At 33.2% G+C, this 17,970-nt stretch overlaps 1 pseudogene; it reads left to right on the forward strand.

The window, feature by feature from the left end:
- The first annotated feature begins 6,487 nt into the window (after positions 1 to 6,487).
- Positions 6,488 to 17,760, forward strand: LOC105785699 (la protein 1-like; annotated as a pseudogene).
- Positions 17,761 to 17,970: the final 210 nt, after the last annotated feature.

The following is a 17,970-nucleotide window of genomic DNA, read 5'->3' on the forward strand; positions in this document are numbered from 1 at the left end:
TGTACCTAGATAACTTAATTCACTATTAAACCATTTTTCTCATTACACATCTCCTATTGTCGTCCCTTTCTTTAGCTCCTACCTTTTTCTTCATTTTTATCCTTTTGATTTAGCCATAACCACCATCTGTTCAAAATGTTCTCCTTTCCTCCACCATTTCTTGGCCTTGAAACACCACTGTCACACCACCAAATCTCCTCCTCCCCACCACTCCTATCCTATTGCCATTCATCGCCATTCACCACCATTGCGCACCACCATCAAAATAACTCACTTTTTTTCTTCTCTAATTTTTTCCCTTTTCTTCATCTTCTTCTTTCCCCTTGTGTCGCAAACCCCCTTCTCTTATCCTCTTTTGTCAGGTTCTTGTCGAACCACCACCGTCACCGTCGTCGTAATTTTCCTCCTTTCTTTATCATTTTCCTTTCTCCATCACTCTCTATAGTAAACAAAATCTTGTTTCTTTTATTTTAAAATTATTTTTGAATTATTTTAATATTATCACACATTTTGACTCACTATTTCTATTGATCAACTTCTATAGATTTGGTTCCTCCTCCAACGCAGAGTCTTGGTGATCCATCAAGTCCCTCTACTCAATCGAATTAAAGTAAGTGGTAGTGGAATGAAAACCCCTACTCTCTTCCCTACTATTTCCTCTTGGTCGAATGTCTATAAGAAATATAGTGTAATTTTTCCCTCGTGTATTGACATGTCATACTTTATGTTTAATAACAGTTGATCGACATCATTCCAGAAAGCTTCTAATCTGGGAACGAAACCGTCATACGAACAATTTTCATAACCGTAAGTTTAAATGGATGATTCAATTTTAGTGTGTAATAAAAAAGTGTTTAAAAAGGACTATTTATAATAGAAAATCACATTGATAGCATATCGATATTCCTTTGGTTAAGATCCAAGTGTAGACGTTCATTAGAGTGTATTTTCGCATCGGATCTACTAACATGTGTGGGTCTAACTCATTACAAGTTAAATAAATATCGTTAAAAATTCTTAAATCAAATAGTATTACATTTATGTTTTATGTGAATACCTTAATTATTCTAAAATAGGAGATTAAATTCGTCAAAATGGATTGCACAAGTAAGTGATTCCATACTAACTATTTTGTGAAAGCATGTTGTATGGTTATGTTTCTTGCTTATTTGAAAATCATGTTGATCTCATTCACATGATATGTGATATTATGACATATATGAATTCTTCATGATTGTTAAAAAGTGATGTTTTAATGCATCGTGATTAAATGTGATTCGCATGTTAAAACATGCCTATGTGATAGTAAAGTGTTAAATGATTCGATGAGCATGAATTATGTGCCTAAAGTGTTGTTTTGTAATAAGTGAAAATATGTTATTGTGGCCATATCACATGCATGGGGTGGGACCTATTTTAGGAGGAAGTATTGGCAGCCCTTTTTGCACTACTGGTGGCTTGACCACATTACTGACAGTTTGTCTGCAATACTGGCAACTTGTCTACACTACTGGCAGTTTATCTGCATTACTGGTGGCTCAACCATATTACTGGTAGCAGTGCCTGCATACTGGTGGGTTGTCCACAATCTGGAGTATTTGGATGGATGAGTTCTGGGGAACTCAATTGAGGAGTATAGCGGTAATGGGTAGGATGTTTTAGAAAATATATGCAAAATTGTTTTATAAAAATCACATTGTCATGATCATGTGCATAAAGTGAATTGATTTTCTTGTATGATGATTATATGCTTATTGATATTTATTTGTTAAAAGACTAATCTTGGATTTTGATAATGGATTTTAATAATGGATTTATACACTATTGGGTTGTTGTTTTGAACTCGGACATTTTTATTTGGGTGTTTCTTTATTTTACAACTTTAAAACTACCATGCATGCATGCAAACTAATAAGATTTCAAGTATTTTAAATGATCAAGTTTATTTAAATTATTTACGATTTTACTTGGTTTTAGAAAATTATAACTCGTGTTTTTCTAAGTATTTTTAAAGTCCACTATGAAAGAGTTTTATCTAAAACCATTTTAAGAAATAATTAAATTGTAAATTCCTTATTTTAAATAACTTAAAACGACATTACGATAAAATACCGTATTTTTCAAATAATTATGTTCTAATAAGTATTTTTCGAAAACAAAATCACTTAACATTAAGATTTGAAAGGTTTCATAAAAACAACTGGAACCTAGTTTTCTTTTAACAATTAAATTATTTTCAAACGTTGTTAATGTAACTTCCGAGATTCGACAATAGCATCTAGGCTGGGTTTGGGGTGTTACATTTAGTGGTATTAGAGCCTAGTTCAAAACTCAGACTGTGTATTTTAAATGGGTCTGTATGCATATTTTAAAGAGGTTTGGAAAGGTTTTTTTATTAAATTTAAAATTAAATCATTAAAAATCCGAGACTCTGTGAAGTTGATTCAAGATAAATACTCTTTAAACTGGAAACTTTAGATTATGAAACCTTAGATTTAATATGTTATACTTATAGATAATGATACTTTGATTGAAAACACTCAAGTTATAACATAAAACTAGTCTCTAAAATTGTCAAATAAAACTTATAAAAATTATTGATAAAGTTATGGATAACCGAGTATAAACTCGTGGTGCTCATTATCGTGAGGCTTAGGAAGAGTCATCTATTGCACGATTACCTACACCAGGTCTTGGTGTCAACGAAAATGATCTTGCTATGGATAATGTGAGTCAAGGGCTTGAGGATTTCAGGATGAGGAGGCTAACCCTGATCCTGTTGATGGTGCAATATCCCAAGCACTATTGAGGGTTTTACATCGAGTTGTTGGAGGCCAATCTAATACTGGAGGCCGCAAGTCTATAGTAGAAAGGCTTCGATCTAGTGGATTTGAACTGTTTAGTGGACTTGTTAGGACAACCCCTACAATATTTGAATATTGGATTGCATCTACCGAGAGAATGTTAAATGATCTGGACTGTACCCCAGAATAGAAACTTAAAGGTACAGTGTCATTTCTAAGAGATGAGGCATATTGTTGGTGGCAATCCATTTTGAGGGTATTCAAGCAGATAGGATAAACTGGGAATATTTCCAAGCTGCATTATGAAAGAAGTATGTGGGCTTGAGGTATGTTGAAGCCTGTAAACTTAAGTTCATTGAGTTAAAATAGGGGGACAAGACTGTATTTGAGTATGAGTTTGAGTTCCTAAGATTGAGTCATTACACACAGGGGATGGTAACTTTCGAACAAGACAAGGATGTAAGGGTTTGAGAATAGGCTGTGCTATGATCTGAAGGTTCAAGTTGCCATGCTGCAGGAGAAAGTCTTTGAGACCTTGGTTGAGAAGGTGAAGATTCTAGGAGTGGTTAAAGGGGTTGAACGAGAAAGAAGGGACAAGACCAAGACTTCAATTAAGAGAGACTTTGGCTCGGTAAGTTCTAACTTGCATCTTGAAAAGAGCAATCGGGATAGTAGACCTCAATAGAATCCACCTGATGCTAGTAATAGAAATAGGACTCATGAATGTGCACGCTACGGGAAACCCCACAAGGGGGAATGTTGGAAGAAGTTGGAAGCATGTTTAAAATGTGGATCCATAGAGCACCAAATTAAGGATTATCTACATGTGAAAGATTAGAGGCAAGCACTGAAACCCCAACAAAATCTGAATCAAAGGGGATGTGGTAATAACAGAGCTGGTAATGCTGGACAGAGAACGGCTGGTCAGGGTGCAAACTGCATTGATGCTAAGCAGCCCACCTTGGTTTATGCAGCAAGCTACAGAGAGGATCATTATGTAGCTAATGTGATTGCAAGTACTTCTACAATTAGGCTCTACTCATTCATATGTTGCCTACTTTATGTCGAATAAACTGAGAGTTATAGTAGAAGACACTGTTAGTGATAAAACTGTACATAGTCCCCTAGGGAAGTCTGTGTTTGTAAATAAAATCTATAGAAGAATTCCCTAAAGAATTCAAGGAGAGTTATTTCCAGCTAACTTGATGGAACTACCTTTTGGAGAATTCAACCTTATTTTGGGCATAGATTGGTTGAAGGAGCACCGAGTGAGTTTAGACTGTGATACAAAGTCGGTAACCTTGAGAACTTCAGATGGAAAATAGATAATTATGATTGGGGAAAGTCGAGATTACTTGTCCAATGTGATCTTAGCTTTAGTGGATGAAAAGTTGGTTCGTAAGGGATGCGATGCTTAATCAGCATACATCCTAGATATGAATGTTGATGAGTCAGTGATAGAACATCCATATAGTGAGGGAGTTTGCCAATGTCTTTCTGGAGGAGTTGCCTAGTTTACTTTCAGAGTGCGAGGTTGATTTTAGGATCGAGTTGCTGTCTAGGAGAAATCTGGTGTCTATTGCTCCTTACCGCATGGCACGTAAGGAGCTTAAAGAGCTAAAGGTGTAGTTGTAAGAGTTATTGGATCGTGGATTCATAAAGCCAGTGTGTCAACTTAGGGAGCTATGATTTTGTACGTAAAGAAGGATGGATCAATGCGACTCTGCATTGATTATTGATAGTTGAACAAGTTAACAGTGAAGAACAAGTACCCATTACAGAGGATCGATGATTTATTTAATCAATTTAGAGGTGCCACAATTTTCTCTAAGATTGATCTGAGGTTGAGTTATTATCAACTAAAGGTGAGAGAAGTTGATATACCTAAGAACACTTTCAGAACTCGATACGATCATTATGACTTCTTAGTGATGCCTTTTGGTCTTACCAATGCACTGGTTGCTTTTATTGACCTCATAAACTGAGTTTTCCAACTCTATCTTGATCAGTTTGTGATAGTCTTCATTGACGACATCTTGATTTATTCTAAAACTAAAACTGAACATGAAGAGCACTTAAGAGTGGTTTTGCAAACCCTCCGTAAGAAAAAGTTGTATGCTAAGCCGAGTAAGTACTAGTTTTGGCTCAGTGAAGTGATGTTTTTAGGTCACGTGTTATCAGATGAAGGTATCCATGTTGATCCAAAGAAGATTGCGGCTATTCTAGATTGGAAGCAGCCTAAGAATGTTAGTGAGATTTGAAGTTTTCTTGGCCTTTTAGGTTATTACAGAAGGTTTGTGGAAGGTTTCTCTCATACTGCAGCTACTATGACTAAACTATTGAGGAAGAGTGCCCCTTTCAAGTGGACTGAGGAGCAGCAAGTTAGTTTCAAGAAACTTAAATCAGTGTTGACTTAAGAGGCCGTGTTGATTCAACCTGAGTTTGGGAAGGATTATGTGGTTTATAGTGATGCATCTTACACTGGTCTTTGTTGTATGTTGATGCAAAATAGAAAGGTTATGGCCTATGCATCAAGACAGCTCAAACCGTATGAGTGTAACTACCCTACGTATGATCTCGAGTTAGCTACAGTAGTCTTTGCCCTTAAAATCTGGAGGCACTATCTCTATGATAAGAAATGTATTATCTAAACGGATCAAAAGAGCCTTATGTATCTCCTCAACCAAAAGGAGTTAAACTTGAGGAAAAGAATATGGATAGAGTTGCTCAAGGACTATGATTGCACTATTGAGTACCATCCCGGTAAGGAAAATATTGTGGTTGATGCGTTGAGTAGGAGGTCGATGACTAAGTTGAGGGCGATGTTTTCTAGATTGAGTTTTTATTAGGGTGGATTTTTGCTTGCAGAATTACAAGTGAGATCGACTTTAGTGGAGGAACAGCCTTTAGATTTGTCTCTTACGCCACATGTTAAGCAAATTGAAGAAGGCAAGACTACAGATTTTGGGTTTAATTCAGAGGGAGTTCTGTGTTACCACGGAAGATACTCTGTACCTTTGGATAGGAAATTGAGACAGTCCATCCTTTGGGAAGCGCATACTAGCCCTTAAACTACGAATCCTAGGGGGAATAAAATGTATCGGGATCTTTGGGAACAGTATTAGTGGCTAAGCCTAAAGCGAGATGTAACTAAGTTTGTTGCTAAATGTTTGACATGCCAACAAGTTAAGGCTAAGCACCAATTTCCTTTTGGTTTGCTACAACCTATTCAGACTCCTCAGTGGAACTGGGAATGAGTGACTATAGACTTTGTTAGTAGGCTATCTTTGATGCCTTCTAAGAAGGATTCAGTCTGGGTAATTGTGGATAAACTGACCAAATCAGCTCATTTTCTGTCGGTTCCCACAGATTATTTGTTATTAAAGTTAGCCAAATTGTATATTTCCAAAATTGTGAGACTTCATGGGGTACTAGTATCAATAATATTCGATCGGGATATTTGTTTCACGTCTCGATTTTGGAAGAAGTAGTATAAGGCTCTTAGCACATGATTTAACTTTAGTGCAACTTTTCATCCACAACCTGATGGGCAATTTGAGAGGGTTATAAAAGTCCTCGAAGACATGTTGAGGGGTTGTGCAATTGATTTTTGGGGAAGTTGGGAAGAGCATTTGCCACTTGCTGAGTTTGCGTACAATGATAGCTTGTAGTTAAGCATTCAGATGGCTTCTTATGAAGCTATTTATGGTAACAAATGTCAATCACCTCTATGTTGGACCGAATTGGAGGAAAAGAAAGTCTTGGACCTCGATTTGGCTCAGGAGACCGAAAGTGTTGTGAAGCTAATTCAGGATCGGTTGGGAGCGACATTGGATCATCAGAAATCCTATTCTGATTTGAAAATGAGGGATATAGAGTTAAATGTTGGAGATCGGGTATTTCTTAAAGTATCACCATGGAAGAAGGTACTGAGATTTGGCCATAAAGGAAAGTTGAGTCTGAGATTCATTGGACCTTATCGCATTCTTAAGAAGGTTGGACCAGTCGCATATCAGTTGGACTTACTGCCGAAATTGGATCGTATTCATGACACATTTCATGTATCTATGCTGAGGCATTATCGATCAGACCAACCTCATGTGATTTTGATTGAGGAAATTGAGCTGCGTCCAGATTTGTCCTTTAATGATGAACCGATCCAGATTCTTGATCCTGAGATTAAAATGTTGAGAAAGAAACAGATTTTGCTAGGAAAGGTCTTGTGGCAAAATCATGGTGCTAGTGAAGCCACTTGGGAACCTGAGGATGCAATGCGACATCAATACCCCCACCTTTTCCAACTAGGTAAATTTGGAAGATAAAATTTGGTTTAAGGAGGGGAGAATTGTCACATCCCATGTTTTAAATATTTTATGTTCAATTGAAAATAAGGAATAATTTGGCCAAGTGGTTAGGAGCTTTAATTAAATCCTAAGGGTCCTAGGTTCAAGTTTCCTCATTCCCATGTTTTTATTTAATTGTTGGTCAACTTTATCATGCTACTACACCCTATAGATATCCAACACCTCTTACCATGCTTAAAGGAGATTCGTTCCTTTCATTTCAAGTCAACTTACCATATTTACTCCAACATGATCCTAGTCAACTTTATCATGCTACTACACCCTACTCTACATGCCCTTTTTTCTTCATCCTTTTGATATGAAGTGGTTCATTGTACCTAGACAACTTAATTCACTATTGAACAATTTTTCTCATTACACTTCCCTCTATTGCCGTCCCTCTCCTTAGCTCCTTCATTTCTCTCCATTTATGTCATTTTGATTTAGCCATACACCACTATTCATTCTAAATCTTCTCCTCCCCTCCATCGCTTCTTTGCCTTGAAACACCACCATCACATCACCGAGTCTCCTCTTCGCCATCACTCCTCTCCTATATTTTGCTCCACTGCAGCCGTTCACCACCATTGCGCACCACCATCAAAATAACTCACTTTTTCTTTTTCTTCTCCTCTAATTCTTTTCCTTTTTTCTTTCTCTCCTTCTTTACCTTGTTCCACAAACCCCCTTCCATCAGGTCCCTGTTGAACCACCGTCGCCGCCGCGCCTCATCCTGTGAATAGTAATTTTCCTCTTTTCTTCATCATTTTTCTTTCTCCACCACTCTTTATAGTGAACGATACCTCGTTTCTTTTATTTGAAAAAGGTTTTTGAATTATTTTAATATTATCACACTTTTTGACTCACTATTTCTATTGATCAGTTTCTATAGATTCAATTCCTCCTTCAACACAGAATCCCGGTGATCCATCAAATCCCTCTACTCAATAGAATTAAAATAAGTGGTAGTGGATTGAAAAGCCCTATTTCTGATTCCCGAGCTAAAAGTGAGTCTAAAAAATACATGTTATATAATTAAATATATAAAATAATGAAATGTGTACTTGAAATTAGAAAAGATAATGAAATGGGACTTAAATTATTTTTACTAAATATTGATTTTAGCAATATTCGTATGAAATATATATATGAGAAAAGAATAGAGTTTGGACTTGAGAAAGTAATGAAGAAGTGAAGGTAATAAACAAATATGACATGAGATGAAGTGACAAGAAGATAGGACTAAATTGAAAATTTTAAAACTATGTGATTAAAATAAGAAAAGTGAAATGTATAGAAACTTGATATGTGAAATAAAATATGAAGGAAAAAAATTACGTTGATACATGAAAGAGAATGAAATTGAGGTAATGGAATATTAAAATTAAATTTGTGTTAATAACTTATTTTCATTATGTAATGCTTTTGAATATTTCTTTTACTATGACCGGTTATATTAATCTTATTTTTATGAGTTTTGGATGATTTTGAATGATTTAATTAATATTTATACAATTATGTTTCGAGATGAAAAATATGCTTTCAAATGATTAAATTAGCAAATTCTTGGTTATAATTTGAGATTTGAAATATTATGATTTCTAACAATGAACAAGAAAATGTTTGATTATATTTGGTTGAAAGCATACTTTTTATATGCGAGATATGCATTGAATATGTATTGAGACTGAAATGATAATGGAAATGAGAATAGAAATGAAATTGATATGAGAAAGAAAGTGAGATTGATTATCAAAAAATTTGATACGTTCCCCGTTAACTAAGTTAGACTAAGTCGGATATAATTGGCATGGCATAGAATCTTTACATCAGAGATTTAGAACTCTCCAATTCCTAGAGGGTCGTGGGCAATCCTAATTACCAGAGGTTAGTGGACTTACTCTGATAGCCATCATTGCCAAACAACTTGGGGTGGCGGATTCGCGTATCCAAACTTAAGTCTAAATTTTAGCACAGGGATTAACTTGAAAGAAAAATGAAAACGAGAATTATGTGAAAATGGAAATGAAATGAATTATGAAAATTGGTTTTTACCCCGTTAGCTAAGTTAGACTGAGTACAGGTATAGTTGGCATGCTATAGAGTTTTTAAATCAGAGATATAGAACTCCCCAATTCCCAGAGGGTCAAGGGAGGAAATACCAAATGGTCAAATAATATTAGGCCCAATTCCCAGAAGGTCGTAGGTAGTCCCAATTCCTAGAGGGTCGTGGACTTATTCTGATAGCCATCGTTGCCGAACAACTCAAGTTGGCAAACTCGTGTATTCAATCGTAAGTCTAAACTTTAGTACGAGGACTAATTTAAAAGAAAAGTGAAAATGTAAGTAAAGTTGCAAGTATATTGAATTATTTGTCGATAAGGGTTAAAATTGTAAAAAGATCAAGACTTGAGTTGTTTTAGTCATTGTAAGTAAAATAAGTGAAATAAATGAAAGACAAATGAGAATTAATAAGATATGAATAGCACTTCAGTGCGATATTGTGATTGCGCACTTCGGTGCGAGTACTTCGGTGCGATACTGTGATTGTGCATTTTAGTGCATTACTGTTGATATTCTGCATATTTTATGAGTTCTCTTAAGTTTACAATGAGTTATATAACTAAAAAATGGAAAGTGAATGATTAATAAGATTTGGTATGTGATTATGATGAAAGAGTTAACTAATGTTAAAAAAATTGATAACTATTAGTAATCTTGATAATATTCTCGAAATTTTAAGAGTAAAAACATGATGAATGAAAATACGATCAAGTGATATTAGTGTTTAAGTGATGTGGCTAGTGGACGAAATTGTAAATGAGATAAAAGTAGGTCAAGTAAATAGTAAAATTGATTTTTTGAGTAAATGAAATTAGTAAAGTGAGTATAGTAAGTGATATTAAATCATGATAGAGTAAAAAGTGACAAAGTATGATAAAGTGATATAGAAATGCATTTATAGGGGTTATTAAATTGTATAAGACTAAATTGGAATGATTGTAAAGTTAAAAGTAGTGAAAATTGATGCAAAGGAGGGTTAAATTGCAAGAGTATAAAAATATAGAAGTGTGAAATAGAGACACTTAAATTTAATTCTAGGAGATATTAAAGTAGTAAATTAATGAATATTGATTTGTAAGAAAATAAGGATTTAAAATGCAAATAGTGTAAATTTCTTTATATGCTATTAATTGATAAATAATAGTGAATGAAACGAAAATATAAAGGCCCAAGTAGATAAGATATGAACACGTTGGATATCAAGTGATAGTGGCACTTCGATGCAAATTGGTGATAGTGGCGTTTCGGAGCATTCCATTATAGTGATTCTGAACTTCGACACATTTCAGCGTTAATTTAGCAAATCTTGCTTGTTCAATCAAGTCTACTGTGGATTAAATGAAAAATAATTATTTGAAGAAAAGTAAGAATGATTATCGAATCAATGAAATTTCGAGGACGAAATTTATTTTAAGGGGGGAATGTAACATCCTCAAAACCCCATTGGTTATAAATAATATGAGATAAAATCTTAGCGAAATAAAGTCTAAGATCAAAGAAAATGAAAGTTGCAATATATCAAAAGAGAGCTAAATCAAGAAGCATGACATGATGTATTAAGGAATGGACTAAATTGTAAATATGCAAAAAGTTCTATGGCACAAGTGTAAATTTGACATCCCTAAAATTGATATATAATAAAAGTAGTAATAAATTGAATAATGTATAATTGATTTTTGGTAAAATGAGAAAATGATATAAAGATTATAAAAGAGAATATTGAGGACTATTAAAATGATTATTATTATTATTATTGTTGTTATTAAGAAGTAGGTTTTAGTATATTGATTTAAAGTAAAGGCTAAATCGTAAATATGTGAAAAGTTTTTGGCTCAAGTGTAAATAGTTAAAATTTAGGGGATCGAAGTGTAAAAATAAGAAAGTTGAAGGATAAAAAGTGAAAATAATTCAGTTTACAGATATATGGAATCCGCATGCATGGACCAATTGAATAGGTGAAGAATTGTGGGGGACTAAATTGTAATTTTATCAAATTAAGTGATGATTCAATGATGGAATTTTGAAAGATCATAAAGGGAAAAATGGTTAATTATCAAGAGGGAGAATTCTAGAATTTAATGATGATGTTGATGATATTTTGGTAATTTTTAATTAATTAATTAGTTAAATATTATATTATTATTATTTTACTGAGATATTTATTATTATTTTATTTAGAAAATGGTAGTATAAAAAGAAAGGAAGGATGAAGGAAATTTATCATCCTTACAACGTGAGTGAAAGGGTGACAAAGGAAGCTTTTTTTCCTTATAATTTAGTCCTTTTCCATGAAAACCTACCTTTTTACCCAAAATTTTTGAAAATTTCCTTGGATTTTAAAGAGAGAAGATGAACTAGAGATTCTAGAGTATATGTTCATCAATTTAGAAGCAAGAGAATAGTAGATGAAAGTGGAGAAAATGAGAAGAAAAAGGAAGGAAAGTGGTGAAGATGAGAAATGCATAGAAATGAAGAAGAAATGATGAAATTCATGACAAATGTGGTAAGTTTCATACTAAACCTACTTCTATTTCAATAGATTGAGTTAAAAGATGTTTTAAGTGAGATTTATGAAACATATATTTAATCTAAATATTAGAAATATAAAGTATTTGATGAAGAATGGAGACTTAAAACACTAAATTGGTAAGAGAGAATGTGATTTGTATGGTGAAAAGTACTAAGATTAAGAAATGAATATGTAATCTACACATAAACATAAGTGACTAAATTGTATAGTAATCAAAAGTATGGCAATTATGTGTGATTGAATGAAAGATAATGCAAAGAACCATGGAAAAGAAAATATTTTCATTAAAACAGTTTGGACAGCAGTAGTGACTTAACTTTGAAAATTCACCAAAAATATATAAATTTAGTTAGATATTGAATTAAATATCAAATTAAATCTTCTTGAATCTAGCTTCATATGGAAGAAACAGTGAAAGAAACGAAATTTTATAGTTTGAGATATATTAATTTTCGTGAAACAAGGTTGAAGTGGATTCGAGTTCCCCTATTCTGACTTTGGAAAATCATCAAAAATTGTAAAAAATGATTAGGGGTTTAAATTTATATGTTTAAATTATTAATGAGTCTATTTTCAAGAGAAATAAACGAAAACATCATCCAAACCCTATACTAAGAGATAATTAATTTTAGTAAAGAAAGGTCAAAGTTGTCAAACAATGAGAATAGTGACAAATTTGAAGAATTTACTATACTTATTGACTAAAATACAAGTTCTGAAATTTTTATGGTAAAAATATATTTGAGTCTAGTTTTAAAAACATCAAGCGATCTTAATTTTGAATTCAGTAGCTCAAGATATAAATAATTTAGTGACTATGACTCAAGTGGATAGCTTTGATATGAGCACATAAATAAATAGTGGAATTATAGATAATGTTACATATAAGCATGTTATATGCTAAAAGCTAAAAATTCTAATAAATATATACATAAAGGATGTGGAATGGAGATGAGTAGGAGGAGGAAAAATATACGAATATATATATATATATATATATATATATATATAGTAGATGAATTTGAAATGTTTCAAAATGGTTGTAATGATGGAATGATTAATACATGTGAGTATGTTTAAACGAATTGATAAAATAATAAGTGAATAATTGTTAATTGATTTGATATTGAATTCTTTGTTAAAATTTTATGAAAATTAAATTGATTGGCACAATTTAGAAATAAATATGAAATATACATAAAGTGGGTAAACTACTTTTGAAAGTGCAAGTCCTCCAACGGTCTTATTTGTAAAACTTTAATATTTGTGTTAATTTTATAAACTTTGTAATCTTTGGTTGAATATCATGTTTTTATGAGGACTTGAGATTAGAAATAGATGTAAGTGGATGATATGTCAAATGAAGTGGACGTTATGGCATCTAAATACGGTTTAGGTAATGATATAAAAAAATAAAAATAAAGCGTGGAACTTGTAGGAAAATAGAGATGATGTCATGATGACAAGTTCACCATGCCACGACGTGGAAACCCCAATGTCGCAACGACAGATCAAAATTTTTTTATGAACTTTACAATTTGGTCTTTGATCAATTGTGATTATTTTAATGAGCTCATTTAACTCATAATTAGCTCTATCGTAAATTCAATTATTACTAAAATGAGTTAATGATCTATATTAATTAAATAATATGATAAATTGATCTGAAATTTTTAGTAGTTGCTTCGGCAACGAATGTGACATCCTGATGCCTTAACTCGGTGATCAGGTCGGGTATGGGGGTGTTAAAATTTGACACTTTTATTTGGGTGTTTCTTTATTTTACAACTTTAAAATTGACATGCATGCATGCAAACTTATGAGATTGTAAGTATTTTAGATGATCGAGTTTATTTAAATTATGTACGATTTTACTTGGTTTTAAACAAAATTATAACTTTTCTTTTCCAAAACCATTTTGAGAAACAATTAAATTGTAATTTTTTTATTTTAAATAACTTAAAATGACATTACGATAAAATACCGCATTTTTCAAATAATCATGTTCTAATAATAAGTATTTTTCAAAAACAAAATCACTCAGCATTATGATTTTAAAATTTTCATAAAAACAACTGGAACCTAGTTGTCTTTTAACAATTAAATGATTTTCGAACGTTGTTAATGTAACTTTCAAGATTCAGCCATAGCATCTAGACTAGGTTTGGGGTGTTACATAATTGTTTTAAATCTTTCCCAAGCTTGCCCTAATGTTTTGGTAATATGTTGTTTAAATTGAAATAATTTCTCATAAGTATTGATTACTTGGGTCATAGGTAGGACCCGACAAAGAAATAACTGCACAAAATCCGTCCACGTAGTGATGGTATCAAGTGGGAGTGCATCCAACTAGGTTTTCGCTTTTCCATCCAGCGCAAATGGAATTAGTAATAATTTAATAGCTTCTGTCGAGACACCAACATACTTGATGGTGCTATATATGTATTCGAACTGTCTAAAAAAGGCTATAGGATTCTCGTTTTTATAATCATTAAACCTAACATTATGAGAAATCCATGTTAATAGTGAAGGATTTAATTCAAAATGAGGATTATAAATAATGGGACAAGTAACAGTAGATCATAACCAGTCCACAAAAAAAAAAATTATGATGCTTGCATCATGTTATTAAAGGTTACTAATAGATTGCAAAAAGCAAGTGTTATGTCCTTATAACCTAAAATTAGAAGAAAATAAAGAACTGTTAATGAAGTTTAAATATAGAAATCGTATCTATAACTTATTAATTTCCTAATTATACTATTAAGTGCAAAAAATTAAAATTAATCTAATGACATTGCTTCCTTGGCAATAGCGCCAACAACTTGACTGCCTCCAGATGTATGAACATCCAGAGTAGGAATCTTGTACAAAAGATATGAAATAAATGGTATCCGCAAGAATATGAGTTATGTTGTAATATAGTTACAACAAAGTAGGTGAGTACTCAGAGGATCGTACCCAAGAGAGGTTAGTACTAAATTAATTCTAACCTATTCAGAAATAGATCTAATTAGTAATTTTAATAAACTATATTATGATAAAATATTAATAGAAGTTTTTGGGGTTTTGATAAATAAAATAAAAAAAATAACATAAATGAAAAGAACTTCAAAAAACTAATTTATAATCTTTATCAAATCCAGCTATGGGCGATTAGCTCACTTTGGTGGTCATAACTAATTCCTATTTTTGGGTTTCTATTTAATCACCTAGTCATTAACCTAGTAGGATCTCTCGATCTTCCACTAAACTAATGAGTCGGTAAGAACTACTTATCTCTCGACTTCACAATCTAGACTAATTTAAGGCTAAGGTGTTCACAGATAGGCCATACCATTTTTGGATTATTACATTACGTGTGTATTCCTGCTGAATGACCAAATTCTATTCCCTTTTGGAACCTCAGTTTAGCTCCGTTTAACCCTCCCAATTGTGATTTGCCCTGTTTTACCCTTTCAACCCCTGAAAGCCACCTCCACCCTCTCCCTCCCAACATCAAACAGCAGCTCCTGATTTCTATTCCTGTTTCACTTTCATTTGATTGTTTATTTTTAGAACTCTCATTTGACCGTGAATTACCAAAAAAGTTGTCAGTTTGGAATTGATTTGTTCGTTTCCAAAGATGAGAAGCCATTTGAATTTAAGGGATGTGAAGGCGAAAGTAGTGCCAGAGGCTGCTTTGGATGCCGTTGCTGAAACTCTCAGAACTTCCTCTTCCCTCAGGTTTCTGAAGATGGTAAGTTTTATCAAAATCGAAAATGAAGATAAAAAAGGAGAATTTCTTCACTTTTTCTCATAAGCTAAGCCAAACAAAGATTTTTTTTTTCCACATAATTTTAAATGCGTGTTTCGATCTTTCAGGGAAGAAAGTTGGTAGAAGCACCGCACTATTAAAGCCTAAAGAATTGTTAGAGCAATTAGACTGTATGACAATTGCTGCATCACCATTTGAGTTTAATGTCAAGATGGAAGATGTAGAAGCCTTTTTTGGTCAATATGCTAAGGTATTTGCTCAATGGTTGTTTTCTTATCTATTGTTATTTTACTCATTTGATAACTGATTATGTGTTTAAAGGGTTATAAATATGTTTGCGGTTCAATGTAAACTGATTGCCTTCTTACTTTTCTTGTAGGTAAATAGTGTGAGGTTACCTCGTCATGTAGCAAATAAAAAGTATTTTTGTGGCACTGCTTTGATTGAATTCTCAGCTGAGGAAGATGTACAAAAGGTTTTGGAGCAAAGCTTAGTTTATGCAGGCGCTGAATTGGAACTGAAACCTAAGTAAGTATTACTCGCCACCGTGCATTCTGTTGCAATTTGTTTTGGTAATTGTGTTATACTGTGAAATGGATAGAAAGCACTGTTGACTTTTAGTGTAGGGTTGTTGCTCTTACAATTGTATGTTCTGATGTGATTGTTCGTACAATGTTCTTTTCAGGAAGGATTTTGATGCTATAAGAGAAGAAGCAGAAGAATATGAGGATAATCATCCAGTCACAGGTTCGAATGGAGATAACCGTTCGAATGCAGAGGATAAGTAAGTAATTAATCACAATCTTTAACTAGCATTAGTTTTTTTATTGCCATAATGTTTGTAATTAAAGCCCATGTAATGGTTTGTCACAGATGCCCCAAGGGCTTGGTTGTTGCATTTGCATTGAAGAACATTTTAGGTGGGGACTCTGCAGAGAAAAATGGTTCTAATGAACCTGCAAAGGATAGTGCTACTGAGAAGAGTGTAGAGAAGACTATAGAGAATGACGAAGATAACAAAGATAAGGTTGATGATAAACAACCTGTGCCGGGTGACGAAACGGAGAACAAAAGTCCAGTCCAGAAGGATGAGGGAACAGAACATAAAAACACTGCATCTGTTTTCAAAGACGATATGAATGTTGTTTTACGGGAAGATTTGAAGGAGGCCTTCCAAAAATTTGGCACTGTGAAGGTAGATATCTCTCTTTTTTCTTAAATATTTGACATTGTACTAGGCAGTTGTATCTTAACGTTCTTACTCATGACATATATTCTTTACATGTGAAGTACATTGACTTCAAAGCTGGTGAGGAGAAGGGTTACATTCGGTTTGATGAACCTAAAGCAGCCCAGAAAGCTCGTGCTACTTTAGTTCTGGGTAATGAAGGTTGTCCGGTTGTCAAAAATTTCATTGCCACTTTAGAACCAGTTACTGGTGAGGAAAGAAAAAAAATTTCCATTTGATTTAATTTCCCATTTTTGTTGCATGTTGATCCCAATATTGACTAACATTCATCATGCATATAAGGAACAATATGTAATACAAGAGGAACTAATGACTTTTGGTCAATAATATGAACCTGATATATTAGATGAACAACTGATAAAAGTGCTGGGTAATATGTTTAGGTGATGCTGAGAGAATATTATGTAATACAAGAGGAACTAATGACTTTAGGTCAATGATATGAATCTGATATATTAGATGAGCAACTGATAAAGTGCCGGGTAATATTTTTAGGTGATGCCGAGAGAGAATATTGGAGTTTACTTCGCGGTAACCAAGGAAAGCACCGTGGAAACAAGCGCTTCCAAGGAAGGTCAGTGCCGATAAACGTATTCTACAGCTTTTGTTATTTAGTTTGGATAAGCAAGTCCCTTTTCAATGTTTTTCTTTCTTCTGTTTAAATTCAACTGTTACTCCTTTTATTAGGGGAGGAAAGCACTTCAGAGGCAGAAAGCATGGCCGGGGAAGAGAAAACTATTCACCAAACAAAGCTAGAAGAACTTGAGGGACATGAAAGTGATCCATCTATGCACGTTAGATGGATTTATGGGGAGAGCGGCCACACAATAAGCCATGGGTGCTTGTTTATTTCCTGGTTTATGCCTTTTGCTTAGTTTAGATCACTAGCCATATGATTTTAACAGTCCTATTTTCATTCCCTTCAAAATTTTAATTTACGAGTTCGCAGTCTCTTTGACAACCATTGATGGTTTGACCATAAATTTTAGAACAAAGGTAAGTTTCATTTGGAATATTTTTACTATATTTATTTATTTACTGACTAGTAAAAGAAATTAAGTCAAGAATAATTAGTTAATATAATATTATTTTATTTTTAAAATTATCCTACTTTGAAACGAACTTGTTCTGTTTCGGAAAAAAAAAGGAAATATGGAAAATAATTGCTTTTGGGGACATTAATTTAATGAAAAGGAAAAATAAACTTTAAATTTAAATAATTA

The sequence above is a fragment of the Gossypium raimondii genome, chromosome 1, assembly GCF_025698545.1.
Source record: "Gossypium raimondii isolate GPD5lz chromosome 1, ASM2569854v1, whole genome shotgun sequence".
NCBI classification, from domain to species: Eukaryota; Viridiplantae; Streptophyta; class Magnoliopsida; order Malvales; family Malvaceae; genus Gossypium; species Gossypium raimondii.